This window comes from Panthera leo, chromosome B1, assembly GCF_018350215.1.
Source record: "Panthera leo isolate Ple1 chromosome B1, P.leo_Ple1_pat1.1, whole genome shotgun sequence".
Lineage (NCBI taxonomy): Eukaryota > Metazoa > Chordata > Mammalia > Carnivora > Felidae > Panthera > Panthera leo.
Window position 1 is genome coordinate 41,340,209 of NC_056682.1, and position 22,515 is coordinate 41,362,723.

Here is a 22,515-nt window from a genome sequence, read left to right on the forward strand (position 1 = left end):
ACCGTACGGCCTGCTGATCACTTAGATTCCACCTACACCTGCCTAAATAACCCAGAAAACCGCCAGAAGACTAGCAGAACAGAGTCTCCAGAGCCAAGCGCAGACAAGAGGCCCACGGAAGAGGGTAGGAATGGCGGTGAGGCAGTGCGCGGTATACGGGCGGGCGGGAAGGAGCCGGGTGGAGGGGCGGCCCGCCGGCCAAGCAGGGTCCCCGAGTCTAGCTTGTAAAAGTAGAGGGGCTGGACGGAGTGTGTTCCGACAGCAAGCGGGACTTGACATCTGGAAGGTTATAAGCTAACAGCTCTGCTTGGAGAACGGGAGGGCTGAAGGACAACAGGAGGGAGAGTTGTTGAGCCCCGAACGACAGAGCTCAGCTTGGCAGGGAACAAAGGCGCTTGCCAGCACCATCTCCCTCACCCATCCTCCAGCCAAAATCCCAAAGGGAACCAGTTCCTGCCAGGGAACTTGCTTGTACCACGCAAACTCCCAACGCTGTGCTTCTGTGGATCCATCCCTCCGGTGGGTCTGACTCCTTCCTGGTGCCACAGGACCCCTCCCAAAGCGGATCTCCAAAGGAAAAGTGAGCTGAGCCTGCCCCTCCTGCCACCCCATCCCCCCCCCCCCCCCGCACCATGCCAATCCACCCCAGCTAATACGCCAGATCCCCAGCACCACAAGCCTGGCAGTGTGCAAGTAGCCCAGACAGGCCACGCCACCTCACAGTGAATCCTGCCCCTAGGAGAGGGGAAGAGAAGGTACACACCAGTCTGACTGCGGCCCCGCCCACCAACGCAAGTTATTCAAGACAGCACAGGGGAAGTGCCCCGCAGTTCCGCACCACTCCAGGGACTATCCAAAATGACGAAACGGAAGAATTCCCCTCAAAAAAACGTCCAGGAAATAACAACAGCTAACGAACTGATCAAAAACGATTTAAACAATATAACAGAAAGTGAATTTAGAATACTAGTCATAAAATTAATCGGTGGGCTTGAAAACAGTATAAAGGACAGCGGGGAATCTATTGCTACAGAGATCAAGGGACTAAGGAACAGCCAGGAGGAGCTAAAAAATGCTATCAATGAGCTGCAAAATAAAATGGAGACAACCAAGGCTCGGATTGAAGAGGCAGAGGAGAGAATAGGTGAACTAGAAGATAAAATTATGGAAAAAGAAGAAGCTGAGAAAAAGAGAGATAAAAAAATCCAGGAGTATGAGGGGAAAATTAGAGAACTAAGTGATGCACTAAAGAGAAATAATCTACGCATAATTGGTATTCCAGAGGAGGAAGAGAGAGGGAAAGGTGCTGAAGGAGTACTTGAAGAAATAATAGCTGAGAACTTCCCTGATCTGGAGAAGGAAAAAGGCATTGAAATCCAAGAGGCACAGAAAACTCCCTTCAGGCGTAACTTGAATTGATCTTTTGCACGACATATCATAGTGAAACTGGCAAAATACAAGGATAAAGAGAAAATTCTGAAAGCAGCTAGAGATAAACGTGCTCTAACATATAAAGGGAGACCTATAAGACTCGTGACCGATCTCTCTACTGAAACTTGGCAGGCCAGAAAGGAATGGCAGGAGATCTTCAAATGTGATGAACAGAAAAAATATGCAGCCGAGAATCCTTTATCCAGCAAGTCTGTCATTTAGAATAGAAGGAGAGATAAAGGTCTTCCCAAACAAACAAAAACTGAAGGAATTCGTCACCACTAAACCAGCCCTACAAGAGATCCTAAGGGGGATCCTGTGAGACAAAGTACCAGAGACATCGATACAAGCAGGAAACCTATGGACATCACAATGACTCTAAACCCATATCTTTCTATAATGACACTGAATGTAAATGGACTAAATGCGCCAACCAAAAGACATGGGGTATCAGAATGGATAAAAAAATAAGACCCATCTATTTGCTGTCTACAAGAGACTCATTTTAGACCTGAAGACACCTTCAGATTGAGAGTGAGGGGATGGAGAACTATTTATCATGCCACTGGAAGTCAAAAGAAAGCTGGAGTAGCCATACTTATATCAGACAAACTAGACTTTAAATTAAAGGCTGTAACAAGAGATGAAGAAGGGTATTATATAATAATCACAGGGTCTATCCATCAGGAAGAGCTAACAATTATAAATGTCTATGCACCGAATACAGGAGCCCCCAAATATATAAAACAATTACTCACAAACATAAGCAACCTTATTGATAAGAATGTGGTAATTGCAGGGGACTTTAACACTCCACTTACAGAAATGGATAGATCATCTAGACACACGGTCAATAAAGAAACAAGGGCCCTGAATGATACATTGGATCAGATGGACTTGACAGATATATTTAGAACTCTGCATCCCAAAGCAAGTGAATATACTTTCTTCTCGAGTGCACATGGAACATTCTCCAAGATAGATCACATACTGGGTCACAAAACAGCCCTTCATAAGTATACAAGAATTGAAATCATACCATGCATACTTTCAGACCACAATGCTATGAAGCTTGAAATCAACCACAGGAAAAAGTCTGGAAAACCTCCAAAAGCATGGAGGTTAAAGAACACCATACCAAAGAATGAATGGGTCAACCAGGCAATTAGAGAAGAAATTAAAAAATATATGGAAACAAACGAAAATGAAAATACAACAATCCAAACGCTTTGGGATGCAGCGAAGGCAGTCCTGAGAGGAAAATACATTGCAATCCAGGCCTATCTCAAGAAACAAGAAAAATCCCAAATACAAAATCTAACAGCACATCTAAAGGAAATAGAAGCAGAACAGCAAAGACAGCCTAAACCCAGCAGAAGAAAAGAAATAATAAAGATCAGAGCAGAAATAAACAATATAGAATCTAAAAAAACTGTAGAGCAGATCAATGGAACCAAGAGTTGGTTTTTTGAAAAAATAAACTAAATTGATAAACCTCTAGCCAGGCTTCTCAAAAAGAAAAGGAAGATGACCCAAATAGATAAAATCATGAATGAAAATGGAATTATTACAACCAATCCCTCAGAGGTATAAGCAATTGTCAGGGAATACTATGAAAAATTATATGCCAACAAACTGGACAACCTGGAAGAAATGGACAAATTCCTAAACATCCACACACTTCCAAAACTCAATCAGGAGGAAATAGAAAGTTTGAACAGACCCATAACCAACGAAGAAATTGAATCAGTTATCAAAAATTTCCCAACAAATAAAGAGTCCAGGACCAGATGGCTTCCCAGGGGAGTTCTACCAGACATTTAAAGCAGAGATAATACTTATCCTTCTCAAGCTATTCCAAGAAATAGAAAGGGAAGGAAAACTTCCAGACTCCTTCTATGAAGCCAGTATTACTTTGATTCCTAAACCAGACAGAGACCCAGTAAAAAAAGAGAACTACAGGCCAATATCCCTGATGAATATGGATGCAAAAATTCTCAATAAGATACTAGCAAATCGAATTCAACAGCATATAAAAAGAATTATTCACCATGATCAAATGGGATTCATTCCTGGGATGCAGGGCTGGTTCAACATTCGCAAATCAATCAACGCGATACATCACATTAATAAAAGAAAAGATAAGAACCATATGATCCTGTCAATTGATGCAGAAAAGGCCTTTGACAAAATTCAGCAACGTTTCTTAATAAAAACCCTCGAGAAAGTCAGCATAGAAGGAACATACTTAAAGATCATAAAAGCCATTTATGAAAAGCCCACAGCTAACATCATCCTCAATGGGGAAAAGCTGAGAGCTTTTTCCCTAAGATCAGGAACACGACAGGGTGTCTGCTTTCACCGCTGTTGTTTAACATAGTGTTGGAAGTTCTAGCATCAGCACTCAGACAACAAAAGGAAATCAAAGGCATCAAAATTGGCAAAGATGAAGTTAAACTTTCACTTTTTGCAGATGACATATTATACATGGAAAATCCGATAGACTCCACCAAAAGTCTGCTAGAACTGATACATGAATTTAGCAAAGTAGCAGGATACAAAATCAATGTACAGAAATCAGTTGCATTCTTATACACTAATAATGAAGCAACAGAAAGACAAATAAAGAAACTGATCCCATTCACAATTGCACCAAGAAGCATAAAATACCTAGGAATAAATCTAACCAAAGATGTAAAAGATCTGTATGCTGAAAACTATAGAAAGCTTATGAAGGAAATTGAAGAAGATATAAAGAAATGGAAAAACATTCCGTGCTCATGGATTGGAAGAATAAATATTGTCAAAATGTCAATACTACCCAAAGCTATCTACACATTCAATGCAATCCCAATCAAAATTGCACCAGCATTCTTCTCAAAACTAGAACAAGCAATCCTAAAATTCATATGGAACCACAAAAGGCCCCGAATAGCCAAAGTAATTTTGAAGAAGAAGACCAAAGCAGAAGGCATCACAATCCCAGACTTTAGCCTCTACTACAAAGCTGTAATCATCAAGACAGCATGGTATTGGCACAAAAACAGACACATAGACCAATGGAATAGAATAGAAACCCCAGAACTAGACCCACAAACGTATGGCCAACTCATCTTTGACAAAGCAGGAAAGAACATCCAATGGAAAAAAGACAGTCTCTTTAACAAATGGTGCTGGGAGAACTGGGCAGCAACATGCAGAAGGTTGAAACTAGACCACTTTCTCACACCATTCACAAAAATAAACTCAAAATGGATAAAGGACCTGAATGTGAGACAGGAAACCATCAAAACCCTGGAGGAGAAAGCAGGAAAAGACCTCTCTGACCTCAGCCGTAGCAATCTCTTATTTGACACATCCCCAAAGGCAAGGGAATTAAAAGCAAAAATGAACTACTGGGACCTTATGAAGATAAAAAGCTTCTGCGCAGCAAAGGAAACAACCAACAAAACTAAAAGGCAACCAACGGAATGGGAAAAGACATTTGCAAATGACATATCGGACAAAGGGCTAGTATCCTAAATCTATAAAGAGCTCACCAAACTCCACACCCGAAAAACAAATAACCCAGTGAAGAAATGGGCAGAAAACATGAATAGACACTTCTCTAAAGAAGACATCCAGATGGCCAACAGGCACATGAAAAGATGCTCAACGTCGCTCCTCATCAGGGAAATACAAATCAAAACCACACTCAGATATCACCTCACGCCAGTCAGAGTGGCCAAAATGAACAAATCAGGAGACTATAGATGCTGGAAAGGATGTGGAGAAACAGGAACCCTCTTGCACTGTTGGTGGGAATGCAAACTGGTGCAGCCACTCCGGAAAACAGTGTGGAGGTTCCTCAAAAATAGACCTACTCTATGACCCAGCAATAGCACTGCTAGGAATTTACCCAAGGGATACAGGAGTACTGATGCATAGGGGCACTTGTACCCCAATGTTTATAGCAGCACTCTCAACAATAGCAAATTATGGAAAGAGCCTAAATGTCCATCAACTGATGAATGGATAAAGAAATTGTGGTTTATATACACAATGGAGTACTACGTGGCAATGAGAAAGAATGAAATATGGCCCTTTGTAGCAACATGGATGGAACTGGAAAGTGTTATGCTAAGTGAAATAAGCCATACAAAGACAGATACCATATGTTTTCACTCTTATGTGGATCCTGAGAAACTTTACAGAAACCCATGGGGGATGGGAAGGAAAAAAAAAAGAGGTTAGAGTGGGAGAGAGCCAAATCATAAGAGACTCTTAAAAACTGAGAACAAACTGAGGGTTGATGGGGGGTGGGAGGGAGGAGAAGGTGGGTGATGGGTATTGAGGAGGGTACCTTTTGGGATGAGCACTGGGTGTTGTATGGAAACCAATTTGACAATAAACTTCATATATTGAAAAAAAAAAGAAAAAAATTTTTGTGTACTATATGTAATTTACATATATATGCATACATTTCCATATTTTTGAGACATTTTTCATTAAACAATTTATCTTAGCTATGTTTCAGTGTCAGTATAGATCTACATTATCACTTTAAATGCCTTTGTATTATTTAATGTATGAATAAACAATAACTTATAATTTGAATTCCCTCTTTTTGAACATTTAAATTGTTTCAGAAATTTTAGTATTATAGGCAACACTGAAATGAACATTTTTATAATTGTTTTTGATCACTATTATTACTTGTTTTTTGTGGGGCTTGAACTCATGACCCTGAGATCAAGACCTGAGCTGAGATCAAGTCAGATGTGTAACTGACTGAGCCACCCAGGCATCCCACTTACTATCACTCCTTTAAAAAAATTCCTTGAAGATTTGTTGGGTCAAAAAATATGCACATTTTAATGTTTTTATTAAGTATTGCCAAATAATACTCCAGAAAATGTGTACCATTTTACCCTTTCACTTGCAGCATGTGAAAGGGTATTTTCTTCACATTATGGAACAATGATGGGGATTTTTAAATTTTGCCAACCAAACAGGTGAATAGTAGTGTCTCCTTGTTATTTTAATTTTCATCTTTTTTATTAGTAGTGCAAGAGAGCATTTTTATATCTATTAGCCACTATAGGTTTTTAAAGTTGAAATGGCCTTTAAGGTTAATTTAAGCAAATGGTTTATTTTATAGATTAGTAAATCAGGATCCTGAGATTTTATCTGAATTAATTTGATTCATCTGATGTCACGTATTGTACAAGTGACAACAGCAGTTCTCTAAATTGAGTCTTCTGATCCCAAGTCCAGTGTTCTTTTTCCTACCTTAAAGGCCAACAAATTGCAGCAAGAGGCCAATTTGGTTTGCCACCTGTCTTTACATGGTATGTGAGATAAAAATGGCACTTATATTTTTAAATGATTTTTAAAAATTTAAAAAGAACATTTCAGCGTACATAAAAAGTATGCAGAATTAAAATTTCAACATCCATAAATAAGTCTTATTGGATTGCAGCCACACTTATTCATTTATGGTTGTCTGTGGCTGGTTTTGTGCTACAATGGCAGAGTAATTGCAACAGAAATTGTATGACCTTCAAATCCTAAGATATTTGCTATCTGGCCATGCACAGACAAATTGTGGACTCTTTTTCTATACCACACATTGTCTTCACTTTCAGTGAAGCCAAAAGAACAAATTCCTAATTGGGCCTCCAGAGGGAGACATTGAGGAGGGTCTTCAGATAGGGTTCGGTTTGTTTTGAGTCATACCAGACACTAATGATTTTATATACAACTCATGTATATTTCAAAACTTACTCCTATATTCAAAGGCCATATAGCTCAAAATAAAATATCCATGAGAAACATGTGTAATGCTTTAGAAAAGCAGCTTAAAACCCCACTAAGATGATGGAAATCAGGCTGCATTGCTGTTTAACAGATGGAGAAGAGGAAGTGAGTTTGGGGTGTCATTGAGGGATGGTTTGTAGAATGTTATGATCAAGTTTTGGAGGTTGAGAACTTAAAGTCCACGTCTAGAATCAAGCTGATCTGGGTCTAATCCTGACGCTGCCATTTTAATACTTTGTGGTAGTAAATACACAGTTCCATTGAGCCTAATTTTTTCACATCAATAATATTCCATACATTTAAATATATAGGCCATCTGGAACATAAGGTGATTTTCTCATTTTACCAATAAAAAAATTTCTAAAAACTTGAGTATGTTTTTAGGAAAGTAAATGAAATAGTCAAATGTCTACCTGTAATAGTTTATTAATATAGTTTCAGACATTTTAAATCTCCTATATTAGATATATTAATTCAAAAGTAGTACTTCATTAATTCTCACACTTTAAGAAATAATTTTATTCAAAGTTTTCATAAATGGCTTTAATTTAATGGAATTGGCATCAACTAGAGTTATTTTTTGAGTTATTTAACACAGTTTTCAGGAGCATATACTCTTACTTTCATTATGTTGTTTGATATACAGTACCTTTGAATCTTAGTATGAAGCTATTCTTGGAAATTTTTTCCAGGCTACAGTTTCTCATTCACATGCTAGTATGGTAGATGGTCCTTTACACGTTTGTGATTTCCACCATCTAACTACTTGTTAGATTGTTTCCTATTTTTTTTTTTTTAATTTCTGTAGCTGGAGTGGAGGGCTACAACAGCACCTGGCTCAAAGGGACCCAAACCATCTCTGACAAAATCCAAAGGGCAGAGAGATGAGTCAGAAACCAGAAAGGAATGTATTTCTGTGAGGCCAACACCAAGAAGACAGTGAGCTGATGTCTCAAAGACTGTCTCCAAAATGCTGAAAATACTTCCAGGTTTATATAAGAAAAATGTGGGACAAAGCTCAGTGGGTACCAATGTGCAGGTGAGTAGTAAAGGTCAAGTTAATCACTGTCTTGGGGTCAATCACACAGGGTCTTGTTCGCTCCGGCAGTCCTTATTGCTTGAGGTGGCAGTTTGGTTCTCATCACCAGGATGCTCTGCCTGCAGGATATTTTGCCTGAGTTAAGAAACAAACTGGAAAGAAGAACTTACTCAGTTAGGAAGTACAGACAGAGGTCAAAATGGAGGTAGTTGAAATCCTCTTTCATTTAGCAATAATTGTATAGTTGCACACAGTTTTTAAAAATGATACAGAAGGATCCTGTGTCCCTTTACCCAGTTTCCTCCAAAATGGGAACACTTTGCAAAACTATGGTACAATATCATAATAAGAAAATTGACATTGATACAATCTACTGATCTTATTCAGATCTCCCAGTTACACATATACTCATGTGTGTATGTGTGTTTACCTCTATACAATTTTATTACATATAAGTTTGTGTGCCCACCATCACAGTCAAGCTACAGGACTGTTCCATCACCACAAGATTACTTCTGGTTGTTCTTTTATAGCCATGCCCACCTCCAAGCACTCATCAGCTATTCTCTTTGGCAACCAATAATCTGCTATTTCCATAATTTTGTTACTTCAAGAATGTTACATAAATGGAAACATACATATATAAACTTTTGGGGTTGACTTTTTTCCCACTCAACATAATTCCCTTGAGATTCATCAAAATAATTATCTGTATCATTAGTTCATCCCTTTCTACTGTATTTTTTTTTTAATTTTTAAATGTTTTTTTTTATTTTTAAGAGAGAGAGAGAGACAGAGAGCAAATGGGGAAGAGGCAGAGAGAAGGAGACACAGAATCCAAAGCAGGCTCCAGGCTCTGAGCTGTCAGCACAGAGTCTGACGCGGGGCTTGAAATCATGAACCGTGAGATTGTGACCTGAGCCAAAGTTGGCTGCTGAACCGACTAAGCAACCCAGGCACCCCTATTCCTTTTTACCATTGAGTTGCATTCTACAGTATGGATTTATCACAGTTTATTTAACCATTCATCCACTGAAGGACATCTGGGTCGTTTCCAAAATGTAGCTTTTATAAATAAATTTGCTCTGAACATTCATGATCCACTTTTGTCTAAAACAAGTTTTAATTTTAAAATGATCTTTAGGGACTCCTGAGTGGTGCAGTTGGTTAAGCATCTGACTTTGGCTCAGGTCATGATCTTGTGGTTAGTGGGTTCGAGTCCTGCATCGGGCTCCGTGCTGATAGATCAGGGCCTGAAGCTTGCTTCAGATTCGGCGTCTCCCTGTCTCTCTGCCCCTCCCTTGCTTGTGCTCTCTTTCTTTCTAAAAAATGAATAAACATTAAAAAATTAATAAAATGATATTTAGAAGGTTATTGACTACGAACATTTGCAATTTTGAATTCATGTCCCCAAGGAATGTATTCATTAATTTCTCAAATATTTATTATTTTCTATGTGCCAGGTAGTGTTCTAGGTGCAGAATACATAGGTAAACAAAGTTCCTGTTTTCTTGGAGTTTACATTCTAGTGAAAAGTGACAAGCCAAATATATGTATATAATAATTATAATTATAATTATTAAAAGGGTGCTACTTTTTTTGCTTCTTCTTCTCCTCCTCCTTCTCCTTCTTCTTCTTCTTCTTCTTCTTCTTCTTCTTCTTCTTCTTCTTCTTCTTCACCTGATCCTATCAGTTGACTTGTAGCCATCCACAACTAGTATTAGTTGGGTCTCTTCTGGCTCATGTGTCTTCTCTAAGCAGTAGTTTTTTATTCAAAATAAAGTTATTGAGAGAACTCCAGGTAATGTGAGGGACTTCATAAGTTTAGTGAAGGCAACTTCCTTTTTTTTTTCTGAGGGAAGCTTTGAGACAAAGTATTGCCTTATATTTAGGCTGATGCTGTCTTTTCTTGCAATATTACTATGATAGAACCCCATAGAGCTAATGCTGTTTTGGGGGATGAGAGTGTGTGTCTGTTGCTGTTGTCCTCATTTAAAGGAAATTGCTTTTGATCTTCCTTACTGCTAGGGTTTAAAGGATTGCACTTTAAATGCAATTTTTAAAAGTTACCAGAAGCCATGTTAATCTGTTCCAGTAAAGATATCATCAGTAGCTTTAAGTCTACTAATTGGTTAAATTTACAATTTACAGTGTGTTGTCATCTGCTTTAATCCATCTGATTTCTATAGGGCAATATAAGTAAATTACACATGGATATGGCGACAACCACCTTTTTGCATCCTTATGTCTTTGGTGGTGATGCCAATCTCTGCAATTCTTTTTGACATGAAGTTTTGCCTTTGATTTGCCTTCTTGGGAGGGGGACTTTAAGAGTGGGAACAGTTTTAAGAACTTATACTTGGTCCTTCTTAACAAGATGACCCTTACTTTACAGGACAGGGAAGCAGCATGAGGGTCTTGTTAGTTTTGAATATACTCAGTCACATTTATGCACTCAGTGGCCAAAGAACTAATCATAAGTTCCCTGTGAGATGAAACTGGCTGAGTGTTCCATATATCATCTGACATTCATAAGCTCCCACTCTGAATGGGAGGCCATAATGGTATTTTGTGTCCTTGGTATCTGTGCTGGCTCAGATGCTGTATTTAGTAGCCCTCTAAAGATTTGGTTATTCTCCTTTCTCATCTTTTGTGCTGTGGCCTTTTGTGTAACTCTGTTACGTTGGTAATGAAATCCTGGGCTTGTGGTCTGTCCTGCAGCTACGGAAGATAAGGGTATCTTTACACACTGCCAGGACTGCTGTCTGACTTTCACAGGAAGACTTGAGTTGATAGACTAACCTGAACCTAACATTTTTTTCAAGACTTCTGAAGTGTTTATAATAGTAAGCCAACTCTGCAACCATTATGAATACCAATGTCCCCATACCATTTAAAAACTATTGTTTCTGCCTGTGTCAAAGAGTCACTGTCATCTGTGTTTCTTTTCAATCCACCAAAGGTGAAATTGTTAGTTATTGTGATGTTACTGCATGCCAGGCATTATCCACCTCACATTTTGTATCAACTGTCAACCTAGATTCTCTTTAGGTAGAAAGCAGAGCCTGAGACAAGGGTTTGCATGTAGGTCGTTTGTTTTAGGAAGTGATGTCAGGGAGTAGAGTTGGAGGTCTTGGAGGAGGAAAGGAAGCCAATATAAGAGTATGCTATCAACTATCACCTTTATGGATAACTGGGACTCAGTACTGCTGTGACCCATTGATGAACTCTACATTCCTCAGAATTATCCTCCTAAGAGGCAGGGAGGGAGCACTGAATCCTGAATCCCTGCCAGTTAAGGATTGCTCCATGAGGTTATCTCCCTGCATTTGCATGTTTACACTCATGAATTATGGCTTTCCACAGACATCTCAAACATAGCTCAGAGAGGTGAGGGCAGAAAACAAGGATATGAATTTCAGTGGAGACAAGATACTTTTGGATTAGTCATGTGTGAAGGTGGTTGTCACAGCAAAGACTGGGGATAAAGGTGGGCCAAGAGGATATAAGGGGGCAAAAGGTGCCCTTTTCATCACCTTGTCCCTTTTTGTCCTTTTTCCTCATTTTAATTCTTTGTAGGTGCCAAATAATGTTGGATATCTTGCACTGGCCTCCTAACTTTCAAGTGGCTGAACTTTCTACCATTAGATTTACACTGTTTGCTTTAGGTTATAATAGTCAGCATTCAGTAGGAATATTTGAATGTATTGGGAAGGAGATCAAAACACATCAAGAACAGGGGCTTGTATACATGATTGGGCAGATTGGGACCAGACTGTGTAAATGTTTTCACTTATCCTAGGAAAATGAGAAAAATAAAGGCAATAGAGTTATTTATTCATGAAGTGAGAAATGAACAATTTAAAAGACCTGTACTTATCTTGAGATCATATCCTTAAGTATTTTGGGGGAGCCATGTCTGTTTTGAAAGATGAAATGATGTAAGCAAATATTTTCTAAAAAGCATTTTATATGACAAAATAGAAATTTGGAAACTGCAAGTCTGTCTCTTTGTTTTTCTTATCTTTAAAAATGTACTGGTCTGCAAGATCCCTAATTTGGACAATCCCTAATCTAGAGCATGGAGTCCCATCAGAGAGCAGGCCTGGAATTGGTCCCCAGGAAAAGGAAGAACTGGATAATTAGAGGTTGCTCTGGGAACAGTAAAGACTTGGCTATGAGAGAGAGAGAGAGAGAGAGAGAGAGAGAGATCGATCTTGTCCACCTTGTGCCCATGGCTAGCACTGGAGCCAGAATGGTAGATGTACAAGAGAGGATGGGCCTAGAGTAATTCTGATGGCGATAGAGAACACTTCTTTTTCTCTTGGCTCAGCAAAAAAGCTATCAAGGTGCTAAAGAAAATCTCATTTCTTACCCAGCTGGGTGGCTGTGATCAGCAAAAGACTGAGATGGGCTAGAGAAATTGATGTCTATCTATATTTCAGTACCAGCTGGCTTTGTGGTTGAGTGAAAGACCTGGCCCTCAGACTAGGACTTCCAACACTATGTTGAATAACAGTGGTGGGAGTGGGACATCCTTGTGTGTTCCTGACCCTAGGGGGAAAGCTCTCAGTTTTTCCCCATTGAGGATGATATTAACGGTGGGTCTTTTGTATATGGCTTTTATAATCTTGAGGTATGATCCTTCTATCCCTACTTTCTTGAGCGTTTTTATCAAGAAAGGATATATTTTGTCAAATGCTTCCTCTGCATCTGTTGAGAAGATGTTTCTTTTATTTTAACGAAGGAATTTTAATAATCTTTCTTTTGTTAGTGTGATGTATCACATTGATTGATTTGCAGATATTGAACCAACGCAGCATCACAGGTATAAATCCCACTTGATATTTGGTGAATAATTCTTTTAATGTACTGTTGGATCCATTTTGCTAGTACCAGAGAAATTGGTCTGTAGTTCTTCTTTGTAGGGGGGTCTTTGCCTGGTTTTGGAATCAAGGTAATGCTGGCCTCACAGAACGAGTTTGGAAGTTTTCCTTCCATTTCTGTTTTTTGGAACAACTTCAAAAGAATAAACTTTAACTCTTGTTTAAATGGTTAGTCGAGTTCTCCTAGAAAGCCATCCAGCCCTGGATTGTCATTTTTGGGAGAGTTTTGACTACTTATTCAATTTCTTTGCTGGTTACAGGTCTGTTCAAATTTTCTATTTCTTCCCATTTCAGGTTTCTTCCTGTTAAACATAGAAACATAGTTTATATGTTTCTGGGAATTTGTCCATTTATTCCAGATTGTCCAATTTGTTGGCATATAATTGCTCATAATATTCTTTTATTATTGTTTCTATTTCTGTGGTGTTGGTTGTGATCTCTCCTCTTTCATGTGTAATTTTATTCATTTAGGTCCTTTACTTTTTCTTTTTGTCCAATCTGGCTAGGGATTTATCAATTTTGTTAATTCTTCCAAAGAGCCAGCTCCTGGTTTCATTGATCTGTTCTACTGTTTGTTTGTTTTTAATTTCAATACCATTGATTTCTGCTCTAACCTTCTATTCTTTGTTTTTAAAATTTTTAAAAACGTTTTTTATTTATTTTTGAGATACAGAGAGACAGAGCATGAGCAGGGGAGGGGCAGAGAGAGAGGGAGACACAGAATCTGAAGCAGGATCTAGGCTCTGAGCTGTCAGCACTGAGCCCAATGCGGGGCTTGAACTCACAGAGTGTGAGATCATGATCTGAGCCGAAGCTGGACACTCAACTGACGGAGCCACCCAGGTGCCCCTGCTCTAACCTTTATTATTTCCCTTCTTTTGCTGGTTTGGGCTTTTTTTGCTGTTCTTTTCCCAGTTCAATTTGGTGTAAGGTTAGGTTGTGTATTTGAGACCTTTCATCCTTCTTTAGGAAGGCCTGGATTGCTATATACTTGCTTTTTAGTACTGCCTTTGCTGCATCCCAGAGGTTTTTGACTGTTGTGTTTTCATCTTTATTGGCTTCCATGTACTTTTTAATTTCCTCTTTAATTTAGCAGTTAACCCATTCATTCTTTAGTAGGGCATTCTTTAATCTTCCAGTATTCCTGGTCTTTCTAAATTTTTTCTTGTGGTTGATTTTAAGTTTCATAACATTGTGGTCTGAAAATATGCATGGTATGACTTGATCTTTTTGTACTTGTTGAGGGATGATTTTTATGTAATCTATTCTGGAGAATGTTCCAAGTATACTTGAGAAGAATGTGTATTCTGCTGCTTTAGGATTGAATGTTCTGAATATATCTGTTAAGTCCATCTAGTCCAGTGTGTCATTCAAAGCCCTCATTTCCTTGTTAGCATGATAGATGGCTCTCCATCCCCTTTCAATTTGCAGGTGTCTTTAGGTCTCAAATGAGTCTCTCTAACAATAAGCTACATATAGATGGGTCTTGTTTTCTTACCCATTCTGATACCTTATGTCTTTTGATTGGAGTGTTTAGTCCACTGATACTTAGAGTGAATACAGAAAGATATGAATTTAGTGCCATTGTGTTGCCTGAAGGGTTGGTGTTTCTGGTGATGTTCTCTAGTCCTTTCTAGTCTTTGTTGCTTTTGGTCTTTTTTGTTTTGTGTTATCTTTTCTCCACTCAAGGAGTTCCCCTTAAAATTTCTTGCAAGGCTGGTTTAGTGGTCACAAACTCCTTTAGTTTTTGTTTGTCTGGGAAACTATCTCTGCTTCCATTTTGAATAGCAACCTTGCTGGAAAAGTAATCTTGGCTGTATATTTTTCTGACTCAACACATTGAATATACCCTGCCACTCCTTTCTGGCCTGCCTAATTTCTGTGGATAGGTCTGCTGCAAACCTAATCTATCTTCCCTTATCAGTTAAGGAATTTTTTCTCTTGCTGCTTTCATAATTCTTTCCTTGTCTGTGTATTTTGTGAATTTGACCATGCTATGCCTTGGTGATGGTCAGTTTTTGTTGAATCTAATGGGAGTCTCTGTGCTCCTTGGGTTTTGATGTTTGTGTCCTTCCCCAGATTAGGAAAATTTTCTGTTATAGTTTGCTCATGTAAGTCTTCTTCCCTCTTTCCTCTCTCTTCATCTTCTGGGACTCCTATGATTCAGATGTTATTCCTTTTTTAAAAAGTCACTGAGTTCTCTAAGTCTTGTATCATGCTCTTTTGCCTTTGTTTCCCTCTTTTATTCTGCTTCATTATTCTCCATAATTTTATCTTCTAAATTGCTGATTTGTTGCTCTGCTTCATCCGCCCTTGCTGTTGTGGAAATTATTCAAGATTGCATCTCAGTTATAGCATTTTTAATTTTGGTATGACTAGATTTTATTTCTTTTATCTCCACAGAAAGGGATTCTCTGGTGTCTTCTAAGCTTTTATTCAACCCCAGCTAGTAGTATTATTATCGTGGTTCTAGTTCAGATATCTTACTTTTATTTGTGTGAGTTAAGTCCCTGGCTGTCATTTCTTCCTGTTCTTTCTTTTTGGGTGAATTCCTTTGTTTTGTCATTTTGGAGGAAGAAAAAAAAAATAATAAAATAAAAATTAAAATTAAGAAATTAAAATCAAAACAAAAAATCAAATAAAGGAAGCTATATCCTAGGTGTGTTTTGGTGTGCTTGTTGAAAGAAGCTTGATAGAATAGAAAAAAAAAAAAAAAGAGAGAGAGAAAGGAAAGAAATAAAGTTAAGAAAAAATTTAATAATTAAAAACAATTTTTAAAATTTATATAATAAAATTGAATAAAATAAAATAAAGAAAATGAAATAGAAGAGTAAATTTAAAAAAAAGTAAAAAAAAAATGTTTCTCTTTCTGTATCCAAGAAAGAGCAAGAAGAGAAATCAAGAAAAAAGAAAACAATTTAAGTAAAAACAGAAGCAAAGAAAATGAACAAATAAGTGACCAGCAAACAGAATGAAACCTGAATGAAGTTACATCCATTTTCCCCTAGAATTGGAACTATGAAGCCTTCTATAATCTGTACACTAAGCAGGTGGAGTGACTTATGCTCATCTTCTGGGGGATGTGCTTGGAAGGCTCAGTTGGGCAGTCTCCATTCTCCACTAGGTGGCGCTGCTTAGCTTACTGGGGTGGATCAGTGTGTGTGCATGCATGCGGGGAGAGGTGGAAATGGCTTTACCCAGCTCCCTAGTCTCTGGTGCAGGAACTTCACACTCTTACCCGCGATCAAGCATCCCTCCTTTGGCTCAGGCCTCTGTCCACTCCCCACCTCTACCCTGTCTGTGTCCAAGCTGTCCGCCTGCAAAGCAGCACTTCCCTCCAGAGTTTTATCTCAGATGGGGTTGTGTTTCAAAATCCCACACTTCAGAGACCCCTGTGCTGGACCTGTGCTGACTCTCTGGGGGAGGGTCTCACTGAGCAATGGCTGGTGCCAGCTTGCCGAAGAAAAATGGTTTGGTGCTGACCTACCTGCATTTCAGAGATGAGACAAGTTCAGAGTCTCCATGCTACTTTCCCATCTTAACTCCTTCCTCAGAAGTCACACACTTTAGGGGCACCTAGGTAGCTCAGTTGGTTGAGCATCTGAATCTTGATCTCAGCTCAGGTCATTATCTCATGGTTTGTAAGTTCGAGACCCATGCCAGGCTCTGTGCTGACAGTGGGGGCCCTCCTTGGGATTCTTTCTCTCTCTTCCTCTTTCTCTGTCCTTCTCTGGGTGGCTCTCTTTCTCTCTCAAAATAAATAAATAAACTTAAAAAAAAAGAATTCACACATTTTAGGTTAATCATCTTCCCAATGTTTAACATTTTTATTACCAATGGATTTACAGCTTACTGACCTTTAAATTAGCTATACTTTCTTGTTTGCTTTTAATTTTTTAAAATAATATGGATAAATTATTTTTTCTGGCTTAAAAAAAGTTTCCTATAAAAAAGTTTTCCTAAAGATTGCAAAAACAGTTGTTATATTTTGGGAATTTTAGCATTTCTCACAATGTCAAGTACGTTAAGAAAGCTTTCATATTTAGAAAGGGAACTGAAAAAAAAGAGAATCTACCTTATAATTCTTTCTTCTATTTTATTGAGTTTAACTTTTGACACGTTTTATCTGATATGTCTCATTTCTCAGATATCACAATCAGTAGTTTCTCTTCTCTGAAGCTTAGTTTTTATTTTGCCATCAAGCTTCTTCAAACAGATTGGTATGATTTTTCAATTTTTAAAATCCTAGATTATCTGTCTTTATCTCCAAGTTATCTATGAGTATTGCAAACACAGATAAGCTTTTTTTCCCCACACAATTCAGATGATGGAGAAATGCAAAGCCGATGGAAAGATAAGGAAGAGAGAGTATGTGACACACAAAAGGTACAAGGCAGAAAGAACAAGTTTATCAGAATCTCAGCCTTAGATCATTCATGTGAAAATGTTCTCAATTTAAAAATACAGAAGTGTCTTCTCCAACATCAAATTCTTTGTTTTCTGTCGTGTATAGTAGTTTTGATAACAAAATGTTTCTTGGATCGAACAAAAGAAATCCCCATCAAATAATTTTGTTTTCTTTATTAATCTAGTTTTTTGCCTTAAAAAATAATTATAAGTGAAACAACCTTTGGTCTTTGTAGGCAAAGATGCCTCAGACATTGAGAAATTGTAGATACTTTACAATAAAAAGAATTACTGATAATGGACACTTACAGGTTTTGCTTCTATGAAGAACCTTGACTAAGATTTTGGTAATGAAAGAGGTTCTAGAGGAACAGAATTTTAAGAATGGATTTTCTGAATTGGTTCTGGGGTTTATGGAATTGATTCTCCAATCTGATTAGATTTAAAGATGCTAATGATTCTATTTCTAGTAGTAAAGGGAACATAGCATAGTCCATGCTATGATCTGGCTTTTGAGATATACAAAATAGCTCCATTGTCCACTCCTAATCACTCACAATAAACAAGAATCTGGATGCCTGTGTATATGATACTTCCAAACATTTTTGTTAAACTAATGAATATAATGAGATTTGTTGTTTGCTCCTATTGTCACTGGACAAAGTGGGGAAAGAAAAGAATGAGCTCAGAGATTTGAAGCTCAGCTCATGTGCCACATAAGTGACCTGAAAACTTCTATATGTACCCAGAAGGAGACATTTATCTTCTGTAGCTGCAGGGCTGAAATTGCTGAAAGTCAAATCCAGGATCTTATCTTGTAACTGACTGAATTACAAGGAAAATGGAACTCCTAGATTTGCAGTTTGTCTACTGTTAAAGTGATGGCATTGTTAGGGAAGAAATGGGATCTTAAAAGTTGGAATGGGAATATGTGGGAAGACCCTGATAAAGCTGGGGATATTGGGTAAACTCTAGTAAGTTTTATCAGTGGAAGCAGCTTCTCCACTCCCCATAGAAGTGGCCTGTCTACCCATTTGAGGGAATTAAGCTTGCATTGCCTGAGGAAATGGTAATGGACTCCCCTGATACAGTGGCCATTCAAGACAATGCTGTTGCCCTCACTGTTTTTTTGTTTCACAACCTGTAACTAGACCTCAAGTCCCAGCAGGTCTCTAAAGGTGAAGTACAAAGTATGACCTATGAGGAGGTGCACTACACTCCAAAAAAACTACTTGAATTTCCTAATTGGAATGAACAGAAACCTGGAAGACATGTGGGAGAACAGATATGAAGGGTGTGGAATAATGGTGGAAGGAAAAATATGTTGGATCAGGGGAATTTATTGATATGGGTTCACAAACAGATTCTGCATTTAATGTTCTGCAGAACAGGGAATTAGAAGGGGCTCCAACTGTTTGTAAGATTGGCTGGCTGAAACACAAACCAAAAGGTGGCCACAATGAGCAAGTTAGAAATGCTGGGCCTGCCCTTGGTCTTATGTAGAGGAAGGGAATCAAAGGCTTAGGGAAATTGGAATGTTATAGTGGACTTGTCATGTAAGACCTACTCACCCACACAGGGAGGGTCCAGAAGACACATCTTTCTCCCTATGAGAAATGTATTTGTAAGGGAGACCAGAATCCTAATGAGCTCTGTGATCATTCTTCTATGTAGGCCACCTTACAGTGGGAACTGTGGTCACTGAATTGAGATACCTAAATGCAATGGGAATCACTGAATCTCAGGATGCAGGGGCTGGGTGGTGGCATGCAATACCAAAGGCAAGGTGAACATGGCTGTCATCACGGACAACAGCATCAAAGCAGCAATCAGAACAATGTGACTCACACCCAGACCTATGGAATTGCCTAAGTACAACTAGAAGAAGAGGTCTACTAAGTTCCTACTTGGTTTGTATATGCAAACAAGTTATAGGTCAAGTGAACAAAGGTTTAATCTGAATTGTATAAATGGAGTCATGGCCCCTCAATAAATTCTGACTTAAGCCAGCTTACAAACCCAGAACCCCTTGAAGGAGGGAAGGCCAGGTTCCCTTGAGGAAAGATGCTGCTACACTGTCAAAGACTTATATTGTTAATCTTTCTCTTAGTATTTCCAAATGGGACCTATGAGCTTTTACCAGGGTAACTATGAATTAAGGAAAAGTAAAATAATCAGACCTTTCAGGGACTACTGGACACTGGCTCTGAATCAGCACTGATTTCAAGAGACCCAAAAGATCATGGTAGCCTATCAGAGTACGGAGTTATGGAGTTCAGGTAATCAACGGAGTTTTAGCTCAGGTCCACCTCACTGTATGTCCAATGGGTCCCCAAACCCATTGTGGTTATTTCCCCAGTTCCAGAACCATGAATAGAGCAGACATAATCAGCAGCTGGTAGAATCCCTCACTGGTTCCCTGACATATGAAGTGAGGGCCATTATGGTAAAAAGATCAAGTGGAAGCTATAGAACTGCCTCTACCTAGGAAAATAGTAAAGCAAATGCAATATCACATTCATGGAGGGATTGCAGAGATTAGTGCCACCATCAAGGACTTGAAAGTTGCAGGGATGGTTACCCTATCACATCCTCATTCAACTCACTTATTTGGCCTGGGTCTTAGAGAATGACAGTGGAATATCATAAGCTTAACCAGGTGGTGACTCCAGTTGCAGCTGCTGTACCAGATGTGGTTTCATTTCTCTAGCAAGTGAACCACATGTCCTGGTACCTGGTATGCAGCTATTGATATGGCAAATTCTTTTTCCTCTATACCTGATAACATAGACCACCAGGAGCAGTTTGCTTTCAGCTGCCAAGGCCAGTGATACACCTTCCTGAGGGGTGTATCAATTCTCCAGCGTCATGTCATAATTTGCCTTTCTCTTCCACAAGACATCATACTGTTCCATTACATTGATAACATGCTGATTGGAACTAGTGAATAAGTAGCAACTACTCTGTATTTATTGGTGAGATATTTGTGTGTCAAAGAGTAGAAAATAAATCTGACAAAATTTCAGAAGACTTCTACCTCAGTGAAATATCTAGGGTTCAGTGGTGTGGGGCATGTTAAAACATCTTTTCTATGGTGAAGGATAAATTGTTGCATCTGGCCCCTCCTGCAGCCATAAGAGGTACAGTTCTTAGTAAGCATCTTTGGATTTTGGAGACATGTTTCTCATTTGGGTGTGTTACTCTGGCCCACTTACCAAGTGACCTGAAAAGCCTCTGGTTTTGAGCGAGGCCCAGAACAAGAAAAGGCTCTGCAATAAATCCAGGCTGCCATGCAAGCTGCTTTGCTGGTGCAGACAGATGATCCAACAGATCCAGTTGTGCTTGAACTGTCAGTGGCAGATAGGGATGCTGTTTGGAGCCATTGAGAGCTCTCCATAGGTGAATCACAGCACAGATTTTTAGGATTTTTTAAACGAAGGCCTACCATCTTTCTTTTGAGAAAGAGCTCTTGGCTTGCTATCTGGGATTTTATAGAGACTGAACACTGATCTATGAGCTACTGAGTTACCATATGACCTAAGCTTCCAATCATAAACTTGGTGTTATCTGACCCACCATGCTATAAATTTAGGCATGCACAGCAACACTCCATCATCAAGTGAAGATGGTATATACATGATTGGGCCCAAGCTGGTCCTTAAGTGAATGGCCCACTCAAATGCCCATGGCCTGCACTATTGCGACACTGCCTTGTCTCTCCCAGCCTTCACTTATCACCTCATGGGGAAGTTCCTACTTAATTGACAAAGAGAAGACTCAGACCATTTTTATGGGTGATTCTGCATGATAAGCAGACTTTACCCTAAAGTGGACAGCCCTTTTGTGGGACATTTCTGAAGCACCGTGGTGAAGGGAGATCCTCCCAGTGGACAGAACTTTGAGTAGTGCACTGGTTGTACACTTTGCATTGAAGAAGAAATGGCCAGATGTGTAATTACATACCATTTCATCGACTGTGGCTACTGGTTTGGCTGAATGGTCTGGGACTTGAAAGGAACATGATTGGAAAATTGGTGGCGAGGAAATTTGGGGAATAGGTATGTGAATATACCTACCTAAATGGGCAAAAAACTTGAATATATTTATGTCCCATGTGACTGTTTACCAAAGGGTGACTTTAGTAGAGGAGAGTTTTAACAATTAAGTGGATACCAGTCAGTTTTTTCCCAGCTCCCCCTATCATCACCTAATGGGTTCATGAATTATGTGGCCTTGGTGGGAGTGATAGAGGTTATGCATATACTCAGCAACATAGACTCGTATTCACTAGACTGACCTGACTATGGAACTGCTGAGTGCCCAATATGCCAGCAGCAGAGACCAAAACCAAGTCTCCCTACTATGACACTATTCCCTGGAGTGATCAGCTCCTACCTGGGCAGGTTGATTACATTGGACTGCTTCCATCATGGAAGGGCAGCATTTTATTCTTATTGGAGTACACACTTGCTCTGGATATGAATTTTCTTTCCCTGCATAAAATGCTTCTGCCAACTTTATCATCCATGGACTTACAGAATGCTTTATCCACTGTCATGGTATTCCACACAGCATTGTTTCTGATCAAGGAACTCAATTCATAGCAAATGAAGTGTGGCAATGGGCTCATGCACATGGAATTCATTGGTCTGAGCATGTTCTCCATCATCTGGAAGCAGCTGGCTTGATAGAACAATGAAACAGCCATTTGAAGACTCAGTTACAGCACCAGCTATGTGGCAAAACCTTCATAAAAATTGACCAAAATGAAAAAAGTAGAGCTTTTATAGGACATATTCATTATCATGAAGCAATGAAATTAGAAATAAGCATAAAAAGGGGACTAACAAATCATAACTACTTAGAAATAAGAACCACAGTCCTAGATAACACCAGAATCAGAGAGGATGTATAAAAAAAATTACTATCTAGAAACAAAAAAATGGAGAATTA

The 22,515-nt window shown here is 38.9% G+C and overlaps 1 pseudogene; it reads left to right on the forward strand.

Annotated features, from left to right (window-relative positions):
- Positions 1-130: 130 nt before the first annotated feature.
- LOC122218361 lies at positions 131-22,477 on the forward strand (annotated as a pseudogene).
- Positions 22,478-22,515: the final 38 nt, after the last annotated feature.